General features: G+C 40.1%; 1 protein-coding gene across 4 annotated transcripts in view; it reads left to right on the forward strand.

Moving 5' to 3' along the window:
- The window catches only part of B3GALT5 (beta-1,3-galactosyltransferase 5), a 116,774-nt gene that overhangs the window by 56,185 nt on the left and 37,420 nt on the right, over nucleotides 1-23,169 (forward strand). The window lies entirely within an intron of this gene.

Consider the following 23,169-nt stretch of genomic DNA (forward strand, 5'->3'; position numbering starts at 1 on the left):
GGCCTAATCTTAAGCAACAACAACAAAACAAACTCAGAAGCACCCTGCGGCAGGCAGCTTCTGCATCGTGGGGGTTGTGGAAGGGGCTGATAGGCAGGATCATGAGAAAGACAGCTTTTCATTAAGGGATGACACCAGGGGTTTTGACTTTGGGAGGACCAGAAGGGAGTCTGTAGGTCATTGCTAAATACGGTGAGGTACCTTAAGACTCAGTAATGAACATTATTTTAAAAACATTATCTGTACCAGGTGTGTGTGTGTGTGAGTGCGTGTGTGTGTGAGTGCAAGTGTGCGTGTGCGTATGTGTGTGTATGTGTGTGCATGTGCACGTGTGTTCTCACAAACACCGCACCGTCGTTTTCCTTCGTGGTTTTGTTTCATGTTTTGTTTAGGTTTCTGACTCTTGAGGGATAAATACAGCTTCCAAATAGCAACTGAATCTGCAGTAATCAGATGTTGGAAAATTATTTTTCACTGGTCCTTTATGTTAGCATAGCAAACTTCAGTCTTTGTTATGTGTGGCCACCTATTGTAAATATTAACATTACTTCTCATCTCCACATCTTCCTCATTTACTATTTTTGTTTTTTTCAAAGAGATGGAGATGGAGGAGGAGTAGAATTTAATGAAGATACAGATCTGGGGAAGTGTCATGTTTCGTTGGGTCCCTGGGGTGGGCAGTGGCTGCTGTTGAGAGTATTTTACAGATGTAGGAAGTCCTTAGAGGGGCATTTCTAGGTAAATGCATGCTGATTCTGCCCATCTTTACATGTACCTTTTGTGGTGTTTCCTCTTTAAAACAGGTGCGTGTAATATGCAAATTTGGTTTCAAAGGGAGAATTTTATATCTTTTAAGGAATGATTGCGTGTGTATTAAATCTCGTTTCCTATCTCCTTTCATTTTTTCCTTCTCTTTTAAAGTCAGTTCGTCTTAAGTAGTTTCTTTGTTAGGTAAATTTAAGAATAATAAAAATCTGACGTGTTCAGGAAGGAGCTCAGTGTGAGGCCCATGGACATTACCTCCTGGAAATGCAAATCGGAAAGAGACGTTTCACTCTGCTGTCGCCTCCGAAGATTGACAAGGACAAGGTTGTCTTTGCAAAGGTTCTTCCAGACAAGGGCATCCCTTCTTTTGTAGGATTTCTAAGTAGGTACTTTGAATAAACAAGGGCCACCTCTAATAGTTGGTTTTATGAGATTCTGCATACCTCACCATGGCCAAACTTCTCCACATGGATGGTAACCTTCATCCATGCAGCAGAGAACACGAGGATGTAGCCCTCCCTCCTCTGTTCCTGGACAGCTACAGATTCAGGCCAGTTCAGACCGGTCCAAGAAGAGTTTCAGGGTCTCCATCTTGTCCTTCCTGGGCATGGAACTGAGCCCAGTACTGGCATCCTAGGGGATGCCCCCCATGCATGCTTGTCCATTTAGCTGGGCCCCTGATCAGATTTCTGCTTGGTTTTCTGCCAGGCCTAGAGCCTGATCCTGAATCCTGGTTACAGTGACTTTGAAAAGCTGCCTGAGCTTTATCAGCCTCTCTCCCCTGGTGACCGGGATACTGATGAGGATGGAGTCCCTTCTTGGACCTGACAGACGTCTATCTCCCTGACTATAACGGCCTTGTTCCTGGGCCGCACCCAAGCTTCGTGGCCCTGGATAAACCCAGGTTTGCAGCCTGTGTTCATTGCTTTTCTGTTGACCTTTCTCCTTCTACTCCTTACTTTCCTCTGCTGCCCCTTCCTGCTCCCAGGTAAGTCCTTGGACTTGGTGAGGGCTCCCGTATTCCTTGTTAATTCCAGTTTCTTCTTTTTTGCCTTGGCTTGAGGATGGGGTTCCATCAAGCTTTGTGGCTGACCTCTTCCGGGTTTTGACAACACTTCTTTGCCCATGGAAGGAGGGAGTTAACTGACCCTGTGTCTGAAGGTGAAAGGTGAAGGGGTGGGTAAGATGATTTCCAGAGATTTTGAGAACTAACGTGGCCTTCAGTTGAAAACCAGAATTAGGAGCTCTGAGTATCGTGCAGGTGCACTGAGATAAATGTGAAAAACAAAACAACCGGAATTTTTATATCTAATTTTGAACATCATCCCCACATCCTCAATAGAAGACATCGGAGCCAGAAGTTGTTTGGGACCAAGTTGGGTAAATAAAGTGGCTGATCATTCATTCACGCATTGAATAAATATTCTTGCGGAGATAAATAGCTCAGGCTCTGCAGCCAGATGACTGGGTTCAAATCCCAGCTTTGACAGGTATTTGTTATATGACCTTGGGCAAGTTACTTAATTTCCCTATGCCTCAGTTTTATTAATTGAAATTGAAGAGAATAATAGTACTTATTTCATAGGGGTGGTTGTGAGGATTACATGGTTCTGTATATAATAAAGAACAATAGAACTGTGCCGGGTATATACATGCTACTTAAGTTATAGCTATTGTTGTTATTATGACTTCTTGTTGTGTGCCAAGCACTTTACCATGCTGAGTAATAATTGTTTTGGATCAAGAATGAGGTACGGAAAGAAGGAAACAAAACTAGTTGTTTCTTATTGAATTTTAAAAAATAATATGATTTGAAAAGTAATTCCCAAAAAGTTGTGAGAAGAATATTGTGAGCAACAGCAGAATTATTTTTATAAGATGACTAACATCAGGGGAACAATATTTAGTTTGTTATTTAAATTTTGGTCCCTGTCTTTTTTTCTTTAAGCTGTAGACACAGGTGGGAGCATTGCTTGAGTCCAGAAGTTTGAGACCAGCCTGGACAACATAGCAAGACCCTGTCTCTGAAAATGAAAGAGCTCTGATTCTTTATAATTATTGGAAACCATTCCTCAGTGTTCCTATACATGTTTGCAATGCTCTCTCTCTTTTTCTTACTGTTTCTAATTTATTCATTTTTCCACAGAGGTGTTTTGGTGATCACTGTGCTTCCTAAACTCTGCAAGTTCCCTTTTTAATCTCATTCTGTCTCCTTGTCATCGTTTGTGGCTCTGTTTTGTTGATTTCCTGTTCTTAGTTTCTTGTAGCAACAAATCATTTACTGTGAAAACTTTTAATCCACTGCTGGGGGTATATTTTCTTTCAGACTGTGGCTTCTTCACTTGTCTTTTGCACATTTCCTTCTGTTTCATTTCCTCCTTCCTTTCTGTGGTATTTATGCATATTTTCTCTGCCATTTCTTTATTTGCCAAGCATATTTAACAAGGGCAGGTTCAGCTGAACCTTTAGATAACAATTTTTGAATTGTCCTCGATTGCTTCTCTCCTATGTGAACATCGTTTCCTTCCCAGAGCTTCCTTTGGTGTCCTGGAGATACGGTTTATCAGCTTTTCTGTGGCCTGAGGATATGAAGGAGCAGAAGCAGTGGGAATGATGGATAATCCTGATGGTGGATTTAGTTTCTATTCATTTTGATTAAATTTATTAAAATTTATAGTTTTATTAAAAGTTGCTCTCAGGATACACTCAGGTTTTGGATTGCCCCCAAATTCAGGATGTAACTTGGAGGCATCACATTTTTTATTTTTCAAATTTTGAAGTATTTCAAACATGCAGAAGTGAAATAATAATAGAAAAAGCATGTGTGAGTCCACATCTCAGCTCTATTTTGTCCTAACACTTGGCCATACTTGCTTAGATTTAGAAGACAATATGAAAACATCATTGAAGCTCCCTCTGTCCCCTCCCTAGTTCTCCCCATCTCCTTTCATCCCTTCTCACTATCCTGAATTATTACTGTCTTTTCCATGTGTGTTTCCACATCACTTCTACGTATAAATCTGTGATTAATTATGGTATTGAGTTCAATATTTCAAGCTCTCTAAAATGGTTTTGTATGGTCCTACTGCAGCTCTTTTTGATTCATTGTTTTCAATATTTATCCATGTTGAGACGTAGCTTGTATTAGTCCATTTTCACACTGCTATAAAGAACTTCCAGAGACTGGGTAATTTATAAAGGAAAGAGGTTTAATTGATTCACAGTTCTGCATGGCTGGGGAGGCCTCAGGAAACTTACCATCATGGTGGAAGGGGAGGCAGGCACATCTTACATGGCCTGAGAAAGCAAATGAGAGAGGATGTGAGCGTGTGGGAAAAACTACCGTTTATAAAACCATCAGATCTTATGAGAATTCACTCACTATCAGGAGAACAGCATGGGGGAACTGCTTTTTAATCCAATCACTTCCCTCCCTCGACGCTTGAGGATTACAACCGGAGATGAGATTTGGGTGGGAACACAGAGCTAAACCATATCATAGCTGTGGTTCAAGCTTGTCCAACCTGCAGCCCAGGACGGCTTTGAATGTGGCCCAAAACAAATTCATAAACTTTTTAAAAACATTATGAGATTTTTTTAAAAGCTCATCAGCTATCGTTAGTGTTAGCATAGTTTATGTGTGGCCCAAGACAATTCTTCTAATGTGGCCCAGGGAAGCCAGAAGATTGGACACCTCTGTGGGTGTAGTTCATTCATTTTCATTGCTGTATAAAATGGTAGGCTGAGGTGGGAGGATCTCTTTTTTTTTTTTTTTTTTAAAGTATTTATTGATCATTCTTGGGTGTTTCTCGGAGAGGGGGATATGGCAGGGTCACAGGATAGTAGTGGAGAGAAGGTCAGCAGATAAACACATGAACAAAGGTCTCTGGTTTTCCTAGGCAGAGGTCCCTGCTGCCTTCCACAGTGTTTGTGTCCCTGGGTACTTGAGATTAGGGAGTGGTGATGACTCTTAACGAGCATGCTGCCTTCAAGCATCTGTTTAACAAAGCACATCTTGCACTGCCCTTAATCCATTTAACCCTGAGTTGACACAGCACATGTTTCAGAGGGCACGGGGCTGGGGGCAAGGCCATAGATCAACAGCATCCCAAGGCAGAAGAATTTCTCCTCCCAGACGGGGCGGCCAGGCAGAGGCGCTCATCACTTCCCAGACGGGGCGGCCGGGCAGAGGCACTCCTCACTTCCTCCCAGACGGGGTGGCGGCCAGGCAGAGGCTCTCCTCACCTCCCAGACAGGGTGGCCAGGCAGAGGCACTCCTCACTTCCCAGACGGGGCGGCCGGGCAGAGGCGCTCCTCACTTCCCAGATGGGGCGGCCGGGCAGAGACGCTCCTCACCTCCCAGACGGGGCGGCCGGGCAGAGGCGCTCCTCACTTTCACCCATATGGGGTGGCGTCCAGGCAGAGGCGCTCCTCACCTCCCAGACAGGGCAGCCGGGCAGAGGCGCTCCTCACTTCCCAGACAGGGTGGCCGGGCAGAGGCGCTCCTCACGGGAGGATCTCTTGAGCCCAAGAGTTTGATACCAGCCTGGGCAACATAGCGAATCTTCATCTCTATCAAAAAAATAAATAAATAAAAAATAAAAAATTAGCCAAGCATGGTGGCATGCACCTGTAGTCCTAGATACTTGGGAGGCTGAGATGGGAGGATTGCTTGGGCCCAGGAGTTTGGGGATGCAGTGAGCCATGATCACTCCAATGCACTCCAGCATGGGCAACAGAGCAAGACCTTGTCTCTTAAAAAAAATTATATTGTAGGATTGTGCTACAATTGGCTCAGCTATTGTTTTGTTAATGGATGTTTAGATGATTTTCATTTTTCATATAAAAATGCTATAATAAACATTCTTATACATGTCTCCTTTGCATACATGTTAGAGTGTGCTTTAGAGTACACACCTAGAAAAGATGCATTGGGTGAAAAAGCATCTTTCCTAGATACTGAAGAATGTTTTCCAAGGGATTTGTGCCAATTTATGCTCCTACATACTATAACTCTAACTCAGTTCCTGTTTTTCCACAGCTTCCCCAACCCTTAGAATTATTGGATTTTTAAGTTTTTGTTATTGTCATGAGTATGAAATAGAATCTCAGTGTTTTAAGGTGCATTTTCCTGATTCTAGTAAAACGAATCATCTGTTTGTATATTATGTATCTCAGCCATTTGGATTTCCTCTTCTGTGAATGGCCTGTTCATGTATTTTGATCATTTTTCTTTTGGAATGTCTTTTTATTATAGATCCATGGAAGCTCATTTAGAAATTCTAGATCCTTCATTTTAGTAATATACATTGCAAATATCTACTCCGTCTGTGGCTTGTATTTTTACGTTTTATTGAACAATAGGTTTTCATTTTTAATTTGGTGAAATTTACCACTTTTTTTTTATGGTTTGTGCTTTCTCTTAAGAAGAAGCTTTTCGTCTTATGAAATTCTTCCCCACTCTAAGGCTATAAAGATTGTCTCATATACTGTATTTTTTGCTAAAAGCCTTCAAGTTTTGCTTTTCACATTTAGGTTTTTAATCCTCCTTGGATTTATTTTTGATATGTTGTGAGTTAGAGATTCAAATTTGATTTTTTCAAATGAATAGTCAGTAGTCCTAGGTTGTTAATTCAATACTCCTTTTTCTGGCGATTCGTAATACCATTTTTGTCATACTTGTGTAGATCTGTTTTGAGGCTATTTATTCTATTTTATGGTCTGCTTGGGCTGCCATAATGAGATACCATAGACTGGATGGCTAAACAACATAAAATTATTTTCTCATGGTTCTGGAGGCTGGAAGTCTGAGATCAAAGGTGCCAGCCTGATCAGGTTCTGATGAGGACCCTCTTCAGGGATGCAGTTACATCCTAAAGATTCTGTGTGTGTCCTTACATGCAGAATGAGATTCCTTTCTTCTTCTTATGAGGCCACCAACCCTATTGAATTAGGATCCCACCCTATGACCTCATTTAACCTTAATTACTTCCTAAAAGCTTTGTCTCCAAATACAGTCACATTGGGGTTAGAGCTTCGACACATGAACTTTGGGTGGACACAATTCAGTCCATAGCATTGGTTTATAAATCACAAGTATCTTATTGATGTAATAAGTTTTTATATATACTAGATCAAGTTAGGTCAAGTTTTCCCATCTTGTTTTGCTTTATAATGTATTTAGCTATTTTTTGCCTTTTAGTTTACGTACAAATCTCAGGTTCAGTTGTCAAGTTCATTTCCAAAATTTGTAGGTTTATTTTTGAGATCTCTGTTCTGTTTTGTCATGATGTATTTTGTTTGTTTCTGCCCAAACACCACAAGTTTTAATTGCTCTGACTTTATAATATGTCTTGGTCTGGGAAGGTAAGTTACCACTTTGTTCTTTTCAGCCATTCTTTTTCTTTTCTTTCTTTCTTTTTTTCTTTTTTATTTATTATTATTATACTTTAAGTTTTAGGGTACATGTGCACAATGTGCAGGTTAGTTACATATGTATACATGTGCCATGCTGGTGTGCTGCACCCATTAACTTGCCATTTAGCATTAGGTATATCTCCTAATGCTATCCCTCCCTTTTCTTTCTTTTTTTTTTTTGGGCAGAGTCTTGCTCTGTCACCCAGGCTGGAGTGCAGCGGTGTGATTTCAGCTCACTGCAACCTCCGCCTCCCGGGTTCAAGCAATTCTCGTGCCTCAGCCTCCCAAGTAGCTGGGATTATAGGCGTGTGCCACCATGCGTGGCCAATTTTTGTATTTTTTGGTAGAGATGGTATTTTTGGTAGAGACAGTATTCACTGTGTTGGCCAGGCTGGTCTCGAACCCCTGACCTCAAGTGATCCTCCTGCTTCAGCCTCCCAGAGTGCTGGGATTACAGGCGTGAGCCACCTGCCTGGCCATAATATTCCTAATCTTCAGACCTTGTTTGAATTTTTCCAATTATCCTGTAATGTCCTTTTTCTGGTCCCGGATCCCAGCCAGAATCCCATATTGCATTGGGTTTTCACGTTGCTTTATTCATGTTCTATCTGTAATAGTTCCTCAGTCTTCTCTTTTGTAAACTTGACATTTCAGAAGAGTTCAGCGTAGTTATTTGTAGAGTATTCCTCAATTTGGAGTTGCCTGGTATTTTCTTATATGCAGATTGAAGTTACGCATTTTTGGTAATAATACCACGGAAATTTGATAAATGTGATACATTTTCTATTGGTTCTGATAGTTTACATGTAGAGTCTCTTGGATGTTTTATATAGATAATTGTATTAGATATTTTGGTTATTTGTGTCTTTCTAGCACATGGGAGGATTTTGCTTCTCCCACCTCTTGAAGTTACACACAGCATGTGGCTTTTCCTGGCCAATCAAAAGGGAGCTAAAGGGATGTGTGCTGAGACATTGAATTGCAGGTGCATGATTTCCCAGCTCTCTTTGCTCTGCTTGTTTAAGCACATGTTGATATGAGCATACCATTAGATCAAAATAGCATACGATAATAAACCGACCTTTGTATGCTTGCCTTCAAGAGTAGCCTGAATCAGCAATTGATTTTGCTTATGAGAAGATAAACTTGCAGTGTTAAGACCCCGAGATTTTGGGGTTGTTTGTGGCATAACCTAGCCTATGTGGTCTGACATAATAATCAAATTGTCTGTAAACAAGAATAGCTTAGTTTCTTCTCTTTCATTTCTTATATACATCTTTTCTGGTCTTATTCCACTGGCTGGGACCTCAAGGTCAATGTTTAATAAAAGCAGTGACAGGTTAGGTACAATGGCTCATGCCTGTAGTCCCACCATTTTGGGAGACCAAAGCAGGAGGACTGCTTGAGGCCAGGAGTTCAACACTAGCCTGGGCAACATAGTGAGACCCTTTCTCTAAGAAAAAAAAGTGATAATGGACATCTTTGTCTTCACCTTCACCTTAATGGGAATGCTTTTAAGTTTCACTATCAAGTGTGTTTATTTTAGATATTCGATGGATACCCTTTGTCAAATTAAGAAAGATCTCTTTTTTATTATGAATTGGTGCTGAATTTTATTGATTCTTTTTTGATATAGCTTTTGAAATAATCATATGCTTTTTCTTCCTATAATTTACTGGTGTAATTTATTAATGCATTTCTTGTGTTTTATTTAGGACCTTTCCATTTGTATTCAAAAGAGATATTTTTCATAATTTTCTTTTCTTTTACTATCCTTGTCTGAAATTGTGATTTTTTCTCTGTCTCTTGGAAATGGCTTGTACAAAAAGGTTTTTTTTTTGTTGTTCCTTTAAAATTTGGTAAAGCTCACCTCTAAATCTTTCTGGGTTGTTGCATCGTAGAGTGGAGGCAGTGGACTTCTGATGACAGATTCATTGTTTATTTAGGTTCTATTTCCTTTTGTTTATTCAGGTTCTATTCCTTTTCAGTGAACTATGTTAATTCATGATTTGCTGGAAAATTATTTCAAAGTTTTGAAATTTATTGGCATAAAATTGTTCATAGTATTTTCTTATGATTTAACATTTTAAAAATTTCTCTGTTGCAGACCTTTTTGACTTTAAATATGATTTATTTCTGTCTCTTTTTTTCTTGTTAAATCTTGGTAAAGTTTTATTGGCTTTATTAGTTTTTCTGAAAGAAACAGTTTTTGAGTATGTAGATAATTTCTTTGGTTGTTTTATTCTGTGTATCAATGACTTGATAGTTATATCCTCGTCTTTTTCTTTTTCTTACCTTTCAAATATTTATTGCTCTTTTTTCCTAGCTTCTTGAAGTATGTGCTTAATGTATTCTACATATTTATTTTTTTGACCTATAACTTTATTTCTAAATAATTTTTAATTGCTGTCCACAGGTTTTGATATGTTGGTCTTTCATTGTTATTTGGTTTAAAATATCTATTATGATTTCCTCTTTAAGCCATAAGTTTTTTTGAGGCCTACTTTTGAAAGTTTCAAAACTTACATTTTTCTCCAGTATGTTTTTATTGTTGATTTTTAATCCCCATAAGTGGTATGTGTGCAATTGAAAAGAATGTTTACTTTCTGTTTCTGTATGGTTTAATAAATGAAGTTTATTAATTTTCATTGTCAAATCATTATTACTAATTTTTGTTCTATTTGGTTACACGTTTCTAAGAGAAATGCATAAAAATACAATTTATTCTTAGAATGCTATCAATTTTTTGTTATATGTTTTGATGCTATGTTGTTGAATCTTACAAGTTCTAAAGATCTATATTATACTATCTATATTATAATAATATATGGTGAATTGCTATGTAGTGTTGATACTTTTGGCTTGAATTCTTTTTGCCTGACATAGCTGCACTAGGGGGTTGGTTTCTTTTTCTTTTCTCCCCCTAACTAATAGCAAGTATCTTTCCTGCCTGTCGTTTCACCTTTACTTTGGGTGTATCATTTGAACTCGCATATAGCTGGATTTTTTCCAACCTGATGATTGTGTTTCTAAGCAAGTGAACTTAATCCATTTATAATATACATAATTTCTGAGGCCTTTGGATTTAATTCTTTTATCTCATTGTGTTTTCTCTTTCATACCTTTTTTCTTTAGTTCTCTTTTCTTCATTTTTTAGTCTCCTGTTGGATTGATACAGTTTTCTGTGTTCCCATTTTACTTCTTTTGCTGGTTTTCAGACTGTAGACTGTATATATATTTTTAATGATTATATTTAATCTGGAATCATGTATTTTAACCATATATAAACATTTTTGGTATTCCTGTTATTTTCTCTATCATGACAAGGACCTCAGCACAATTTAAGTAACAACCTTGTTCCCTTATTTTGTAACTATTCCTTAGTTCGAACTTGTAAATTTTTTCTTTTCTTCCCTCCCTCCCTCCTTCCTTCTTTCCTTCCTTCCTCCCTCCCTCCCTTTCTCTTTTTCTTTCTCTCTCTCTCTTTTCCATCCATCCCTCCCTCCTTCCTCCTTTCCTTCCTTCCTTCCTTCCTTCCTTCCTTCCTTCCTTCCTCTGTTTCTCTTTTCTTGGGTAATTTCCTATATTTTTGGATGTTTTAAACATGAAAATGTAGTTATTTTTATGGGCATAAATTAGTTAAATTTAATGATATATTTGATCAATTTCTATGCTCATTTTTGTGTCCTGTATCCCTTGACATACACCCGAGTTTATGCAACTTCTTGCTGAACTACGCTCATTAATAATCCTATTGTTAAGGCTACATGGGTGATAAGTTTTCTTACTATTTCTGTGTTTGAAAATATTTTAATTATGGCTTTGCTTTTGTATATTAGTTTAATTGGGTATAAAATTTTAGATGGGCAGTTACTTCCTTCCAGCATTTTGGTATCTTCTATATATGTTATTGGTCATGGGAAATGGCTATCAGCTTAATTGTGACTGTTTTGTTGATAATTTGCCTTTCTCCACATTAGCTTTTAGGACTTTCTCATTTTCGACGTTCTGTAGACTCACTATGATGTGGAAGATACAAGTTTATCTTTATTTATCATGGTGAGTACCTAGAGTCCAGTTTTGATTTGAGGTCTCATATTTTCATTTCTGGAAAATTCTCAGCTGATATGTCTTCACATATTTTTTCCTCTGCTTTTCTTCCATTCCTTTCTTCAGGAACCCTTATCAGAGTAAGCCAACCCTCTTCATGTATCCTGCTACATCTCCTTTGTCTGTCCAATAAGTCCTGGTTGTTACTGGAGACAATTATATCTGGGGAAGGAGAATGATTCTCCTTTCAGTCACAGCCTTCCTTCTCTCTGTGAAAAGTGGAATGGCAAGTCTGAAGGTTTTTTTCTCATTTATCTCCAGAGAATCATTTCTCTTAAGTCTCCTCTTCACCACCTCTGTTTACCTTTCTCCAATCTGGGAAGCAAAACTATTAATGAAACTTTGATGAATTTCAGTTCCTCACCCCTTTTCTGCATTCACTCCCCCCATAAAACATACATGTAAAATTCTGTTGTTTTCAGTGTTTTTCCCTGGCCACCACTTTCAAGGAGTATTCCAAAAGTTGTGTCCCTTTGTTTGGGTGCTGCTTGTATATTTTTGGCCAATTTGAACTTACTTTTTTCATTTCAGTGTGGGCAAAGTAGAGAAACAAATGCCTCCAAGCCCTACTACACATTTGAGCAGTGATAGTTGTGAATATTATTCAACTCATCAGCAGTTGCTCGGAGTGGGTGTTCAATGGCTTGGTTTTGTAGGGAGTCTGGCACAATGCCCAGGTGTCTGGAAGCTTTGAAGAGAAACAGGTGCCTATTATAATTGGACATAAATGAAGGAATTGAGGAAATTGAATGAGGCAAATGGTGGAGTGCTGGTTTTACTGAGGTGGAGGTGCTGATGGAAGGATGGTGGTGGACATTCCATAGACACAGCCTGTTGTGAATGCTGCACAGTGAACTCTCAAAGGTTTTCTGGAGAATCCATAAATAACCGAATTTGGATTTTTCAGAATTTGGCTTCTTCAAGGATAAAAATGTGCAAATTACCTCTTTGCTAGTTGTTAGCTAATCAGTTTACCTAAAAAACAAATGTGCAAAAATAAAATCACCTCTTCCAAGGCGATAGTTTTTTTTTTTTTTCTCTCCATCCTCACTCTCTTGAAAATCCTGTTTGTGCTTCTACTCTGAGACTCAGTTTACCATCTGACTCCCTCCCAGGGAGAAAATCATTTGCATGAAGGATAACTAAACTACATGGAAAATGAGGATTTTTCTCTGGGTTCTTCTTTGACGGCTGGCTCTCAACTCCACATTGTAGACTATGGTGTAACACTTACGTCCAATATTACACACACACTTTTTCAGTTTCCTGTTTTGGTGACTTTTAATACATGCCACTTACACATGTCTAAAGGAAGCTCTTTCATTGATGTCTGTAGCCGCCTATGGCACAAAAAGCCAGGTGGTTTGTGCATGTTATTCCATTAGGTAGAGGGAGGAGTTTTTCCAGGCTAATGAAACATGATGATGCCAAATGGTTAGTGAAGAGTGATGGAGTTGGAAAGCAGTTTTCGTGTGTGATCAGTCGTTCTGAGCCTGATGGCTCTACCCCGCCTGCTGACCACCGCAGTTGACCCGGCTGCAACCCCACTCGATCCATTTTTTATTTATCTGATTTCCTCATTAGTCCATGGGGTGTGTTGCTCACAAGCTTGAATTCTTTTCGCCTAACCTAGCCGCACTAGGGGTTGCTTGCTTTGTTTTTCCTTTCCCCCCTCCCAACTATGTGCAGGCATTTGCAGCAATTTATTAGTTTCAAATAAATTTGGGTAAGCTTGCCTGTGAGTCTCCTTTTTGAGATTCATTCTGCATATTAATTTTGGAAGGTTTCCAAAAAGTCCTCAGTAAAGAAACCTGTTTTCATTTGGTTTAACCCAGTGGTTTCCCAGTTTGCAATCCTACCTTCCTCTCACCCCCGCAGGGGCGCACACAGGGACTCCTGATGTCTGAAGGGGCACGGTTAGGGAAACTCTGCCTCCACCTACAGAGAGAACTCCATGTTCCCTCTAGCCCTAGTCTTGGCTTCCCTTCAAGCCCTTGATTTTTTTCTTTCTTTTATTCATAGTTTTTTTGGGGGGTATAATCAATATTATACATGTCATCTGTAAAGTTTACAATTCAGTGAACCCCTAACTCTTTTTAAATTGTGGTAAAATAGACATAATTTAAATGTACCATTTTAATGACAGTTTTGTGGCATTTTGTCCATACACAGTATTGTGCGACCTTCACTACTGTCTAGCCCCGGGACATTTTCATTACTCCAGAGGAAATCTTGTACCCATTATCAGTCATTTCTCCTCCCTACCCCCAGCCCCTGGGAACCCCCATTCTATTTCCCGTTTCTATGAATTTTGCTACTCTAGGAAGCCCATGTAAGGGAAACCATACAGTATTTGTCCTATTGTGTCTGGTTTATTTCATGTAGCATGCCTTCAAGCTTCACCCATGTTGGAGCATGTGACAGAATTTCCTTGCTTTTTAGGGCAGAATAGTATTTCACTGTGTGTATATATAGCATTTTGTTTGTCTATTCATCTACCAGTGAACACTCGGGTTGTTTTCGCCTTTTGGCTATTGTGAATAATGCCACTATGAATATGGTTGTACAAATATTTGTTTGAGTCTCTGCTTTCACTTCTTTTGGGCATGCGCATGGGAGTGGAATTGCTGGATTATATAGTAATTCTGTTTTAAGTTTTTTGAGGAACTGTGATATCATTTTCCACACTGGCTGCACCATTTTATATTCCCACCAGCAGAGCACAGGGGTTCCAGATTTTCCAGATTTCTTCGCCAACATTCGCTATTTTCTGTTTTTTTTTTTTTTTTTTTTTCCATCAATTGCTATCCTGGTAGGTGCGAAGTGCTGTCTCATTGTGACTGAGATTTGCATTTGCCAGTGGTTTTTTCATGAGCTTATTGGCCATCTGTATATCTTCTTTGGAGAGATGTCTATTCAAGTCCTTTGCCCCTTTTTAAACTGGCGTTTTTGCTTTTTGTTGTTGACAGACTCCTAATTCTTAACAGATATGATGCTGTCACTGTGATGAACTTGACTTCTGGGAAGATACTGGCTGCATTCCTTTCTCTTCTACTTTCCTAGGCCAATCATAATTCTCCAGCAGTCATCATTTCTTATGTTCCTCGCTTGTCCTGTTCTCAGGCGGGACCTAAGAGCTCATTCCCTGCCATCTCTTCCAACGTTCCGTATCATGGACTTGCTTCTTTTCAGCTGTTGGTACTGTGGAGGAGGGGGTTTTATTGAAGCCAACTGCCATGATCACCTTCCTTTTCCTTCCTAAAGGATTGTCATCTGCTTTCTGATTTTAGCCACAGTAGCTTGGCTGAAGTTGCATTTTGGAAGTTCGAGGATTCTGGCTTCCAGATTTCCTGTAGAATTGACACTGGTGACTACCCTTTGTTCTTGAGGCTTCTTTGGTCTCTGGGACACTTCCCTGTGATGCCATGAAGGGGAACGAGCAGGAGAGTTTAGGGTGCAGACTTTGGGGTGCATCACCTGGCTTCAGGTGCTATCTTTGCCCATGAACTCACTCTTGGTAAAGTCACCCTGTGGGGTTTCTCCTTAGTGAAAGAGCACATTAACACCTACCTTGCAGCTGGTGGTGAGGATTCATTGGGAAATCACATGAAAAGTACTTAGAACAGTTGCTGGCAGAGAGGAAGTGTTAACAAGGTAGCCACTGTTGGGGCATTAAGCTGGTTTTGCTCATGTATTCAGTAGATCCCCTTTTACCTCCATTTCCCCCCAACCTTTTGTTTTCTAAATTCTGTTCTTTGCTGTTCATTTTTCTGCTCCTGGACATTTTCCCATTCTTGCCATTTCAATATTCCTCTTTACACAGGAGATTCCAACCAAGTCCTCTCTTTACCTTTTATTTATTCACTTATTACTTATGTATGTTTGTTTATTTAAGATGTACGGAAGCATAGGGTGGAGAGGTGCTAGGATGTCTAAATGCTAGAAGATGACACATCTTCCTAGCTACTTGACAGGTAGTCTTTTGGACTTTAAACACACTTTAAAGTGACTTACAAGCACCACTTTAAAATACTAAACATTTTCATTTTAAACCAGCATTTTAAACCAACATTTCGTTTTAAACCAGCATTACTGGTATTATAACTATATGTGCTTCTGCACATCAGTGTAACTGTACATAGATTTAAGAGGAAATGATAGGCATTTATACTAGTCACAAAACAATAAAACCAGGGATTTACACTAAGTTTAATAAAGATCATTTATAATTCTAACTACTTAGAAATAAGAAAATTAACTATGAGGTCAAAGGAGAAATTACATGTGCAATAACAGACTATTTATAAAAACAAAACTAATGAGAACACTAGACATGATAGATGAAAACTTTAAAATCGTTATTATAAATATGTTAAGCAGACAAAGACTTTAAAATCGTTATTATAAATACGGTAAGTAAATTAGGGGAAATGATGAACCAACTGGGTGAAAATATGGAGAAATCAACATAAAAATGTAATCTCTTTTTAAAGTTTATACAAACTTATAGGGTACACCTGCAATTTGGTTACATGCATAGATTGTGTAGTGGTCTAGTCAGGGCTCTTAGGGTGGGTATCCATCACCCGAGTAACGTGTATCATACCCGTTAAGTAATTTCTCATCCATCCCCTCACCCTTCCGAGTCTTTGTTGTCTGTCATTCCACTCTCTACATCCGTGTGCACACGTTTTAGCACCCACTTAGGGATGCTCTCTCAACATTTTAGTGGGAGGCTTCTTGTAGCACAAAACGGTGCCTAAGGACATATTTCCTGGAGGATGTTTCGACCCTTGTCACATCACTCCACATCAGCTGCCACTGGCTCATACACAACCGTGTCAGCGCTGTGTCAGAGATGAAAGAATTTGACCTTTCACCAGTTTCTGTGAAATACATTGCTTTGAAGATGAAATCACAAATGTCATCCTGTACAGGGGACCTAATGGGACCATGTCAAGCGATTATATCTTGAGCAGATGTAAGTCTTTAGAATGGTCTAGATTATGACCTGAGTGCTTACTGGTCTCTGGATTCTATGAAGTACTTGTTTGATTTTCACAAGATCTTTAGGAAGTAGTTAGTACTATTCTCTCATTTTACTTTTCCATTCTTATTTTTAGAGAAAATCAAGTCTTAAGAGGTTGACTGTGCCCAGAGTCTTGTAACTAAAAAGTGGTTGACTTGAGATTCCACCCAGTTCCCTTGGATTCCACATGCAGAACTCTTAACATCCTCTTAACATCTCTTTTTTTTTTTTATTTTTTTTTTGAGACGGAGTCTCGCTCTGCCGCCCAGGTTGGAGTGCAGTGGTGCCTGATCTTGGCTCATTGCAACCTCCACCTCCTGGGTTCAAGCAGTTCTCCCTACCTCAGCCTCCTGAGTAGCTGGGTCTACAGGCCCGTGCCACCGCACCCGGCTAATTTTCATATTTTTAGTAGAGACGAGGTTTCACCATGTTGGCCAGGCTGGTCTCGAACTCCTGATCTTAAGTGATCTGCCTGCCTCGGCCTCCAAAGTGCTGGGATTATAGGTGTGAGCCACCGCGCCGAGCCTTAACATCTTGATTGTATTCTATACGTGCCATTTCACATGGTCTATTTCTCATTTTTCTTGTTCTTTTTTCTTTTCTATACTGATTAGATACACTGGAGCTGAATCCATTTTACAGTGTGAGTGCACAGTGCATATTTATCAGTAATATTATGTTTTAATATTTGAATTAATTCAGTCCTGCTTTTAATTTTATTTCTGCTATTTTCTATAAAACTTTTTATAACTTTCTGTAACTTTTTAGAATTTGTTTTCTAAATTCTTTGAGAGCTTAGTCTTTTTCTTTCTTTCATAATGAACATGCTTAAGGCTAAAGCTGCCTCTGAAAGCAACTTTGAATGCGTTAAAGGAATCGTATCTAGTGTTCTTATTAGTTTTGTTTTATAAATAATCTGTTATTACACATGTAATTTCTCCTTTGACCTCATAGTTAATTTTCTTTAAGTGGTTGGAATTTGAAAACGATCTTTATCAAACTTACTGTTACTTCCTGGTTTTATTGTTTTGTGACTAGTATAAGTGGGCTATCATTTTTCTCTTAAATCTGTGTACAGTTACACTGATGTGCAGAAGCACATATAGTTATAATACCAGTAATGCTGGTTTAAAATGAAAATGTTTAGTATTTGAAAATGATGCTTATAAGTCACTTATTTTAGTATAAGCTTGAATTTTTTCCAACTGATTTTGACAATTTAAATATAATATATATTCTCAATAAAATTTTTAGAGTAAATGACTAGTTTTGGTTTTTGTGGGAAAACGGTCCTAGCGTATTCTCTAACAACCAACACTCAAAGCCAGATACCTGTGAAAACACTGACGTGTTTTAAATGGAACAGGAGACCTCTCCAACAAACCCATCAATGTTTAACAATCTTAATGAGCTTTAAAAAAGTGTCATATTTTAGCTGTGAATCACTTCACGTTAAAATCTGTGGTTTTCCTGCCAAAGTTATCTTTAGTAAACGCTATGAATTGGCAGCCAGATTTGGAGTGAAGTGAATGTGAGTGAAGCTGGAAGCAGATTCTGCAAGAAACCCAAATGTTGCAGGGGGGTTTTCCGAGCGTCAGTCTTAGGTCTCTCAGTACCCCCTTTGACACTCGTGGCCACACTCTTCTGCCATGCCCATTACAGTGACTCACTCGGAACTGCTTGGGAATCAGTGACTTGGGTGAGTGCAATATCTCTTTCACATATTGCCGGCTTCCTCCATCAACCCATAGCATCCGTGCTGGGTTTACGCTTTCAAGTGAGAAACAGTGAAATACACAAGGGGATGGCTTGCACTTGACTCCGGGATGGTGTTTGCATGTCAGCATTTTCTTTCACATTAAATTGAGTGGAGCTAAACTCATTTGGTTTCAGTGAAGGTAGTTTCCGTGCATTCACTGAAAAGCTGGGATTGCTGAGAGTGGTGACCAGAAGAGAGAAGGCCATGGGGAGGTAAGGTGAGGCAGGAATACTAGAGGGTGGGGTAGGGCTCCGCTCAGCGGCGATGTTTCCCCAGCAGCCTTCAGGCCTTTCATCCCATCATTTCTCTCCTCTGATAAGTGTCTCTGCTTTAAGAGTGTTTGCCAGACAGAAATAAAAATCGATTGGGGGAAGAATTATATGGAAAAAAAATTTTCCTTTCAAAATATTCCTAGAGAAGAGAGGAGGCACGCATGGACAGAATGAATGAGATGTTCTTGGGGCACAATGCCATCTAATGTTGCTATTATTGCATTTGCTGCTTAGCAAAGTACATAGAAGGCACATTGCAAATATTCAGGTATTAGCTGTGTTAAGTAATTGTTTTCATTTAGTAAATGTATTAGTTTGCTGGGGCTGGCATAGCAAAGTAGCACAAACTGAAAGCCTTAAATAACAAAAACTTATGATCTCACAATTCTGGAGGCTGAAGTCTGAAATGAAGGTCTCAGCAGGGTGGGTTCTTCTGAGGGCGCTGAAGGAGAATCTGTTAGGTGCGTCTCTCCAGGCTTCTGCTGGTTAATGGCAATATTTGATGTTCTGTGGCTTGTGGAGCATCTCCCTCATCTCCGCCTTCATCTTTACTTGGTGTTCTCTGTGTGTGCCTGTCTGTGTCCAAATTTCCCCTAATTATAAGGACAGCAGGGATATTGTATTAGGGGCCCACCCTACTTCAGTTTGACCTCCTCTTAATGAATTATATCTGCAAAGATCCTATTTCCAAATAAGGTCACATTCTGAGGTAATTGGGGTTAGGACTTCAGCACATGAATTTTAGGGGAACATAAATCAACCCATAACAGTAAAGATCTATTAACTCATTTTAGGAAGCTGATATTTATTTAGGAAGTAAATGTTTATTGAGCAGCTATGATGTGACATGCATGAGGTATTGAGATTTAAACAGATATGCTTAAATATTTTCCTGTATCCAAGTCACTTTCAGTAAAGAAGTAGAGAGACATAAATTAATAACTAGAATACGGCAGAGCTATATGAAGGTATGCACGAGGAATAGTGCTGGTACCAAGAAAGGGGATGGCTGGTGAAGCCTCATTTTTTAGGGGAGATGTCAGGGAAATGTCACTGAGGGGGCTACATTTGGGCTGCATGTGAAAGCATTAAGAGGAGCTCCAGGGCAGTCTGGACAGAAAGCACAGCGTGGAGATCTGACATGAAAGTGTGTGTTCGCAGGACTTTAAGCCATCTCATACGGGAGTGTAGTGTCCACTGGGAGGTGATGGATTGCCACTGTGAAGTTTCAAGTGTTGGAGCGGAACTATTGGACTTGTGGTTTTGAGAAGTTCTGCCTGACAGCCTGGTGGCTGGCATGAAGCTGGGCTGTCAGGTACCTCTTATTTTCCATGTCCATTCTGTTCTATTCTGCTAGTAATTGTCTGTCTTTTCCAGCATTTCCCAAGTCTTCCCTTACCCTTTACGGTGATTCTGCAGAAGGAACAAGCTGGTAAAAGCACTTTTGGGAGACTGGGGAAAGGATATTCCTATGTTAACTATTTTCTGGCCCCAAGTAGGCTATTGGTGACCTTTGGTATGTTCAGATAAGCAGTGGGAGTGGTGGCTGGAGTACAGTGGGTTGAGGATTAATTACGTGGTAGATGAAGTGGTGTGAGTGGTGAGTACAGGCTGTCTGTTGCAGAAGCTTGATTTGGAAGGGAAAGCAAATAAGAGGCTGACAAGGAGATGCCAGGTAATTGAGGTAGGGTCTGTTGAATGTTTTTTGGGGGTGAAATTTTATTTTGTGTTAACAGAGTAGAAATTTACAAAGGAAATGGCCCCCATTTTAACAGAAAAATCAATACCATTTGCATCCCTCATTATTAATATGCATTGGAACTTCATCCATTGGACCTGGTGAAGAAGGCAGTCACTGTCTCACCAGGCTGGAAGCCTGGATGTTGGAATGTGGACATTTCCTACTAGAGTGGCTTGAAAATCCCCTTGGACCATTCTGGTGGTAGGGATGGGGGTATGAATGTGGGTGCTCCTTGAGAGGAAGGAATGAGCCAAGAGGGATGGAGCCCAGGGATGCAGGGAGAAAGTGGCCTTTGTTTTATGGTTATGCACTCTATCCAGTTTATGTGTTTCAGATAATTTATTCAACAAACCTTTGTGTATCTCTTCCTACTTCTTTCCCACTGAGCTAGGTAGGTTCTGGGGTTCCTGTGAGTCCTGGGGCTGTAGTCAGGCAGTTGCAATATCTCATCATTCTCATGCTAATTTTTTCCTGACCTGAAGATTTCCATTGGAAAATGATGATTGCACTCTTCTAATAGAAGGCTAAGTGATTTAGATCTGGGAGCAGGGAAATGGTGGCTGTGGTTCCTCTAGAGGGGGAACAGGATGTAGACAGGTAGTTTCATCCAATGCATAAGGGCCACAAAAGTTTCTGTTGACCTCTGGTCTCATACTGCAATCCGTTGGTAACAAGGAAATCATAAAACTAGGGGTGACTCATCACCACTGTGATAAGGTGTTTCTGAGTTCAAAGGGAAGAGTCAGTTTAACTCAGTGAAATGGTTATTTTTTGTAATGACATTCATTTCCTTGGTTCCTTGCTTATGTGACACCTGGATGTACAAGATGGTTAACAGAATATTGCTATGGAGGCCCTTTGACAAGTCCTGAACCACCATCTGGGTGACAATATTTGTAACTGGCACAATACTTATACATGAATGGCCACTGTGAAATGGGTTTCTAAGGGGCGATGTTATAATTTGCTTTATTAAGAGCACTGACTACGAAGACATCTCCTAAACTCTTTCTGTGTAAACTTACCAGAAACCCTTGTATCCCCATGGATGAAGCCAGAGCTTTTCAGTGGCTCACGTTTCTCCTAACAGTGCTTGAAATTCCTTCCACAGAGCGTGAAGCTTTTAATTCTAGAACCAATGTTCAGATTGTGCAAAGGCATGGATTTAAGGTGACAGCTATTAACATTGGCAAGGTTCTTTCTGTTGTGCAAATTGCTTTCATATATATTTGGTTTATTTTGCCCTCTGGACAGTCCTGGGCTTCATTATTGAGTAACTTATTTTCTGTTTGAAGAAACGGCGGCTTAGTGGTTTAAGAAAGCTGATTAAAGTCAAATGGCAAGGATGGGGTAAGTGATGGAGCTCTAAGCATTGGGTGTCGGCGTCTGTAATATTTGTGCATGACTGACTACACAGCTCTCCTTCTGAGTCAGTGGCTTTTAAGCTCTTTGGAACCACAGTAAATTCCTTTTACCTGATGATTCAGTACACACATATGACCCACCAAACAGTACTTGCCTTCACCATTCCCCATGCCTTCTAATATTTTATTCTACCCAGTTCTGTTTTCTTTTCAATGTCTGGTCTTATTAAATTGACTTGGTGATGCACTAATGAGTCACGATGCAGAATTTGAAAAAATTACACTCACTTCCTTCCCTAAGAAGTAGAGGAAGGTCAGAAATGGAGGATGGTGGGGAAGGAATGGGGTGTGTGTTTTTCCAGGGTAGGGTGGGAGGGAAATGGCCTCTCACAGCCCACTTGTCAGAACTGCTCCCACGTCCCGATCCGACTTTAGAGGTGGGAAAATGTTGGGAGCTGGTGAGGTGGGTGGGGAAAATCACTGTCTGCCACACCTCTCGTTTCTTGCGTTCAGTCCACTTTTGTGGCCATTGTTTGTTGTGCTGGTTGGCTCAGTCAGCCCAATTCTTCCTTCTGGTTGCCAGTTCTCTTCATATGTCTACTTCATATGTCTACTCTTTTACTGCGGGTCGCTCACATCTATAAATGACGGTCTAGGTTGTACAGTCTTGGAAGTTCAAGTGGAGTCTTTTGGCAGCTGTGCAGGCCAGCGTTTGCATCCCTGCAGGGGCTGCAAGGGGCCTTAACCCTCCCCTATCAGTGCCTGGTTCTCTGATCCTGGCCAAGCATATTGGTCTCAAAGTGTTGCCTGGAGTCTGGATGTGGGAATCTGCTTCAGGCCAGGTCAGGTGATCTTGAACCCGAGGAACAGAAGTCATGATGTTTGCTCCGTGTCTATCAGAAAAACAACTCAAAGCACTTTCCCTATTCATGTTGGGGCAGTAGAACCTTCCCATTTTCCCAGAGACAACGTGTAATGGCAGGCCAGAGGAAGCTCTGTGATCACCCTAGAGAGGAAAACGGCAGGCGTAAGAAAGCATTCATCATCTCAAGGCAGAAATCACCCACTTTTTACAAGAAAGTCCCACTGTGAAATCAGAATGTTCTACCATGCCATCTGCAACAAAATTGAGGGCCCCCGCAAAGCCCACAGTCCAAAAGACATGGTAGCGTAAGATAAATGGCAATGATTGCAATTAACAATGGCAGTCTCTCAAGAGTGGGCATGCCTGCGGGACCCGTGTTGATATTTGGATTTGGATTTTTGCTTGTTTGTAGATTTTGGGGGTCATCTTTTGTTAGCGTTGGGAGGTAGCTGTGTGTGATGAAATCCGTGGATTTTTCCCACAGCTAGAGGAAATAGGAGGTTGAGGGCAAGATGTGCCATGGAGAATGAAGGTGTGTGAGTCAAGAGATGATCCTATAGAGGGATACCTGCTTCTGAGAGTCTCTTCTGCCATATTAACAAATCACAGATGCATTTGAGTTTTCTGTCTGGACATCCATGGTTTGTTATTGTGTCTGTACTACTTTCTGAATAGGGATTATCTTCCATGCTCTTTTTTTGTTTTTTTGAGATGGAGTTTTGCTCTTATTTCCCAGGCTGGAGTGCAATGGTGTGATATCTCAGCTCACTGCAACCTCCGCCTCCTGGATTGAAGCAATTCTCCTGCCTCAGCCTCCCAAGTAGCTGGGATTACAGGCATGCGCCAC

Source organism: Pongo abelii, chromosome 22 (assembly GCF_028885655.2).
Source record: "Pongo abelii isolate AG06213 chromosome 22, NHGRI_mPonAbe1-v2.0_pri, whole genome shotgun sequence".
In the NCBI taxonomy this organism is placed as follows: Eukaryota; Metazoa; Chordata; class Mammalia; order Primates; family Hominidae; genus Pongo; species Pongo abelii.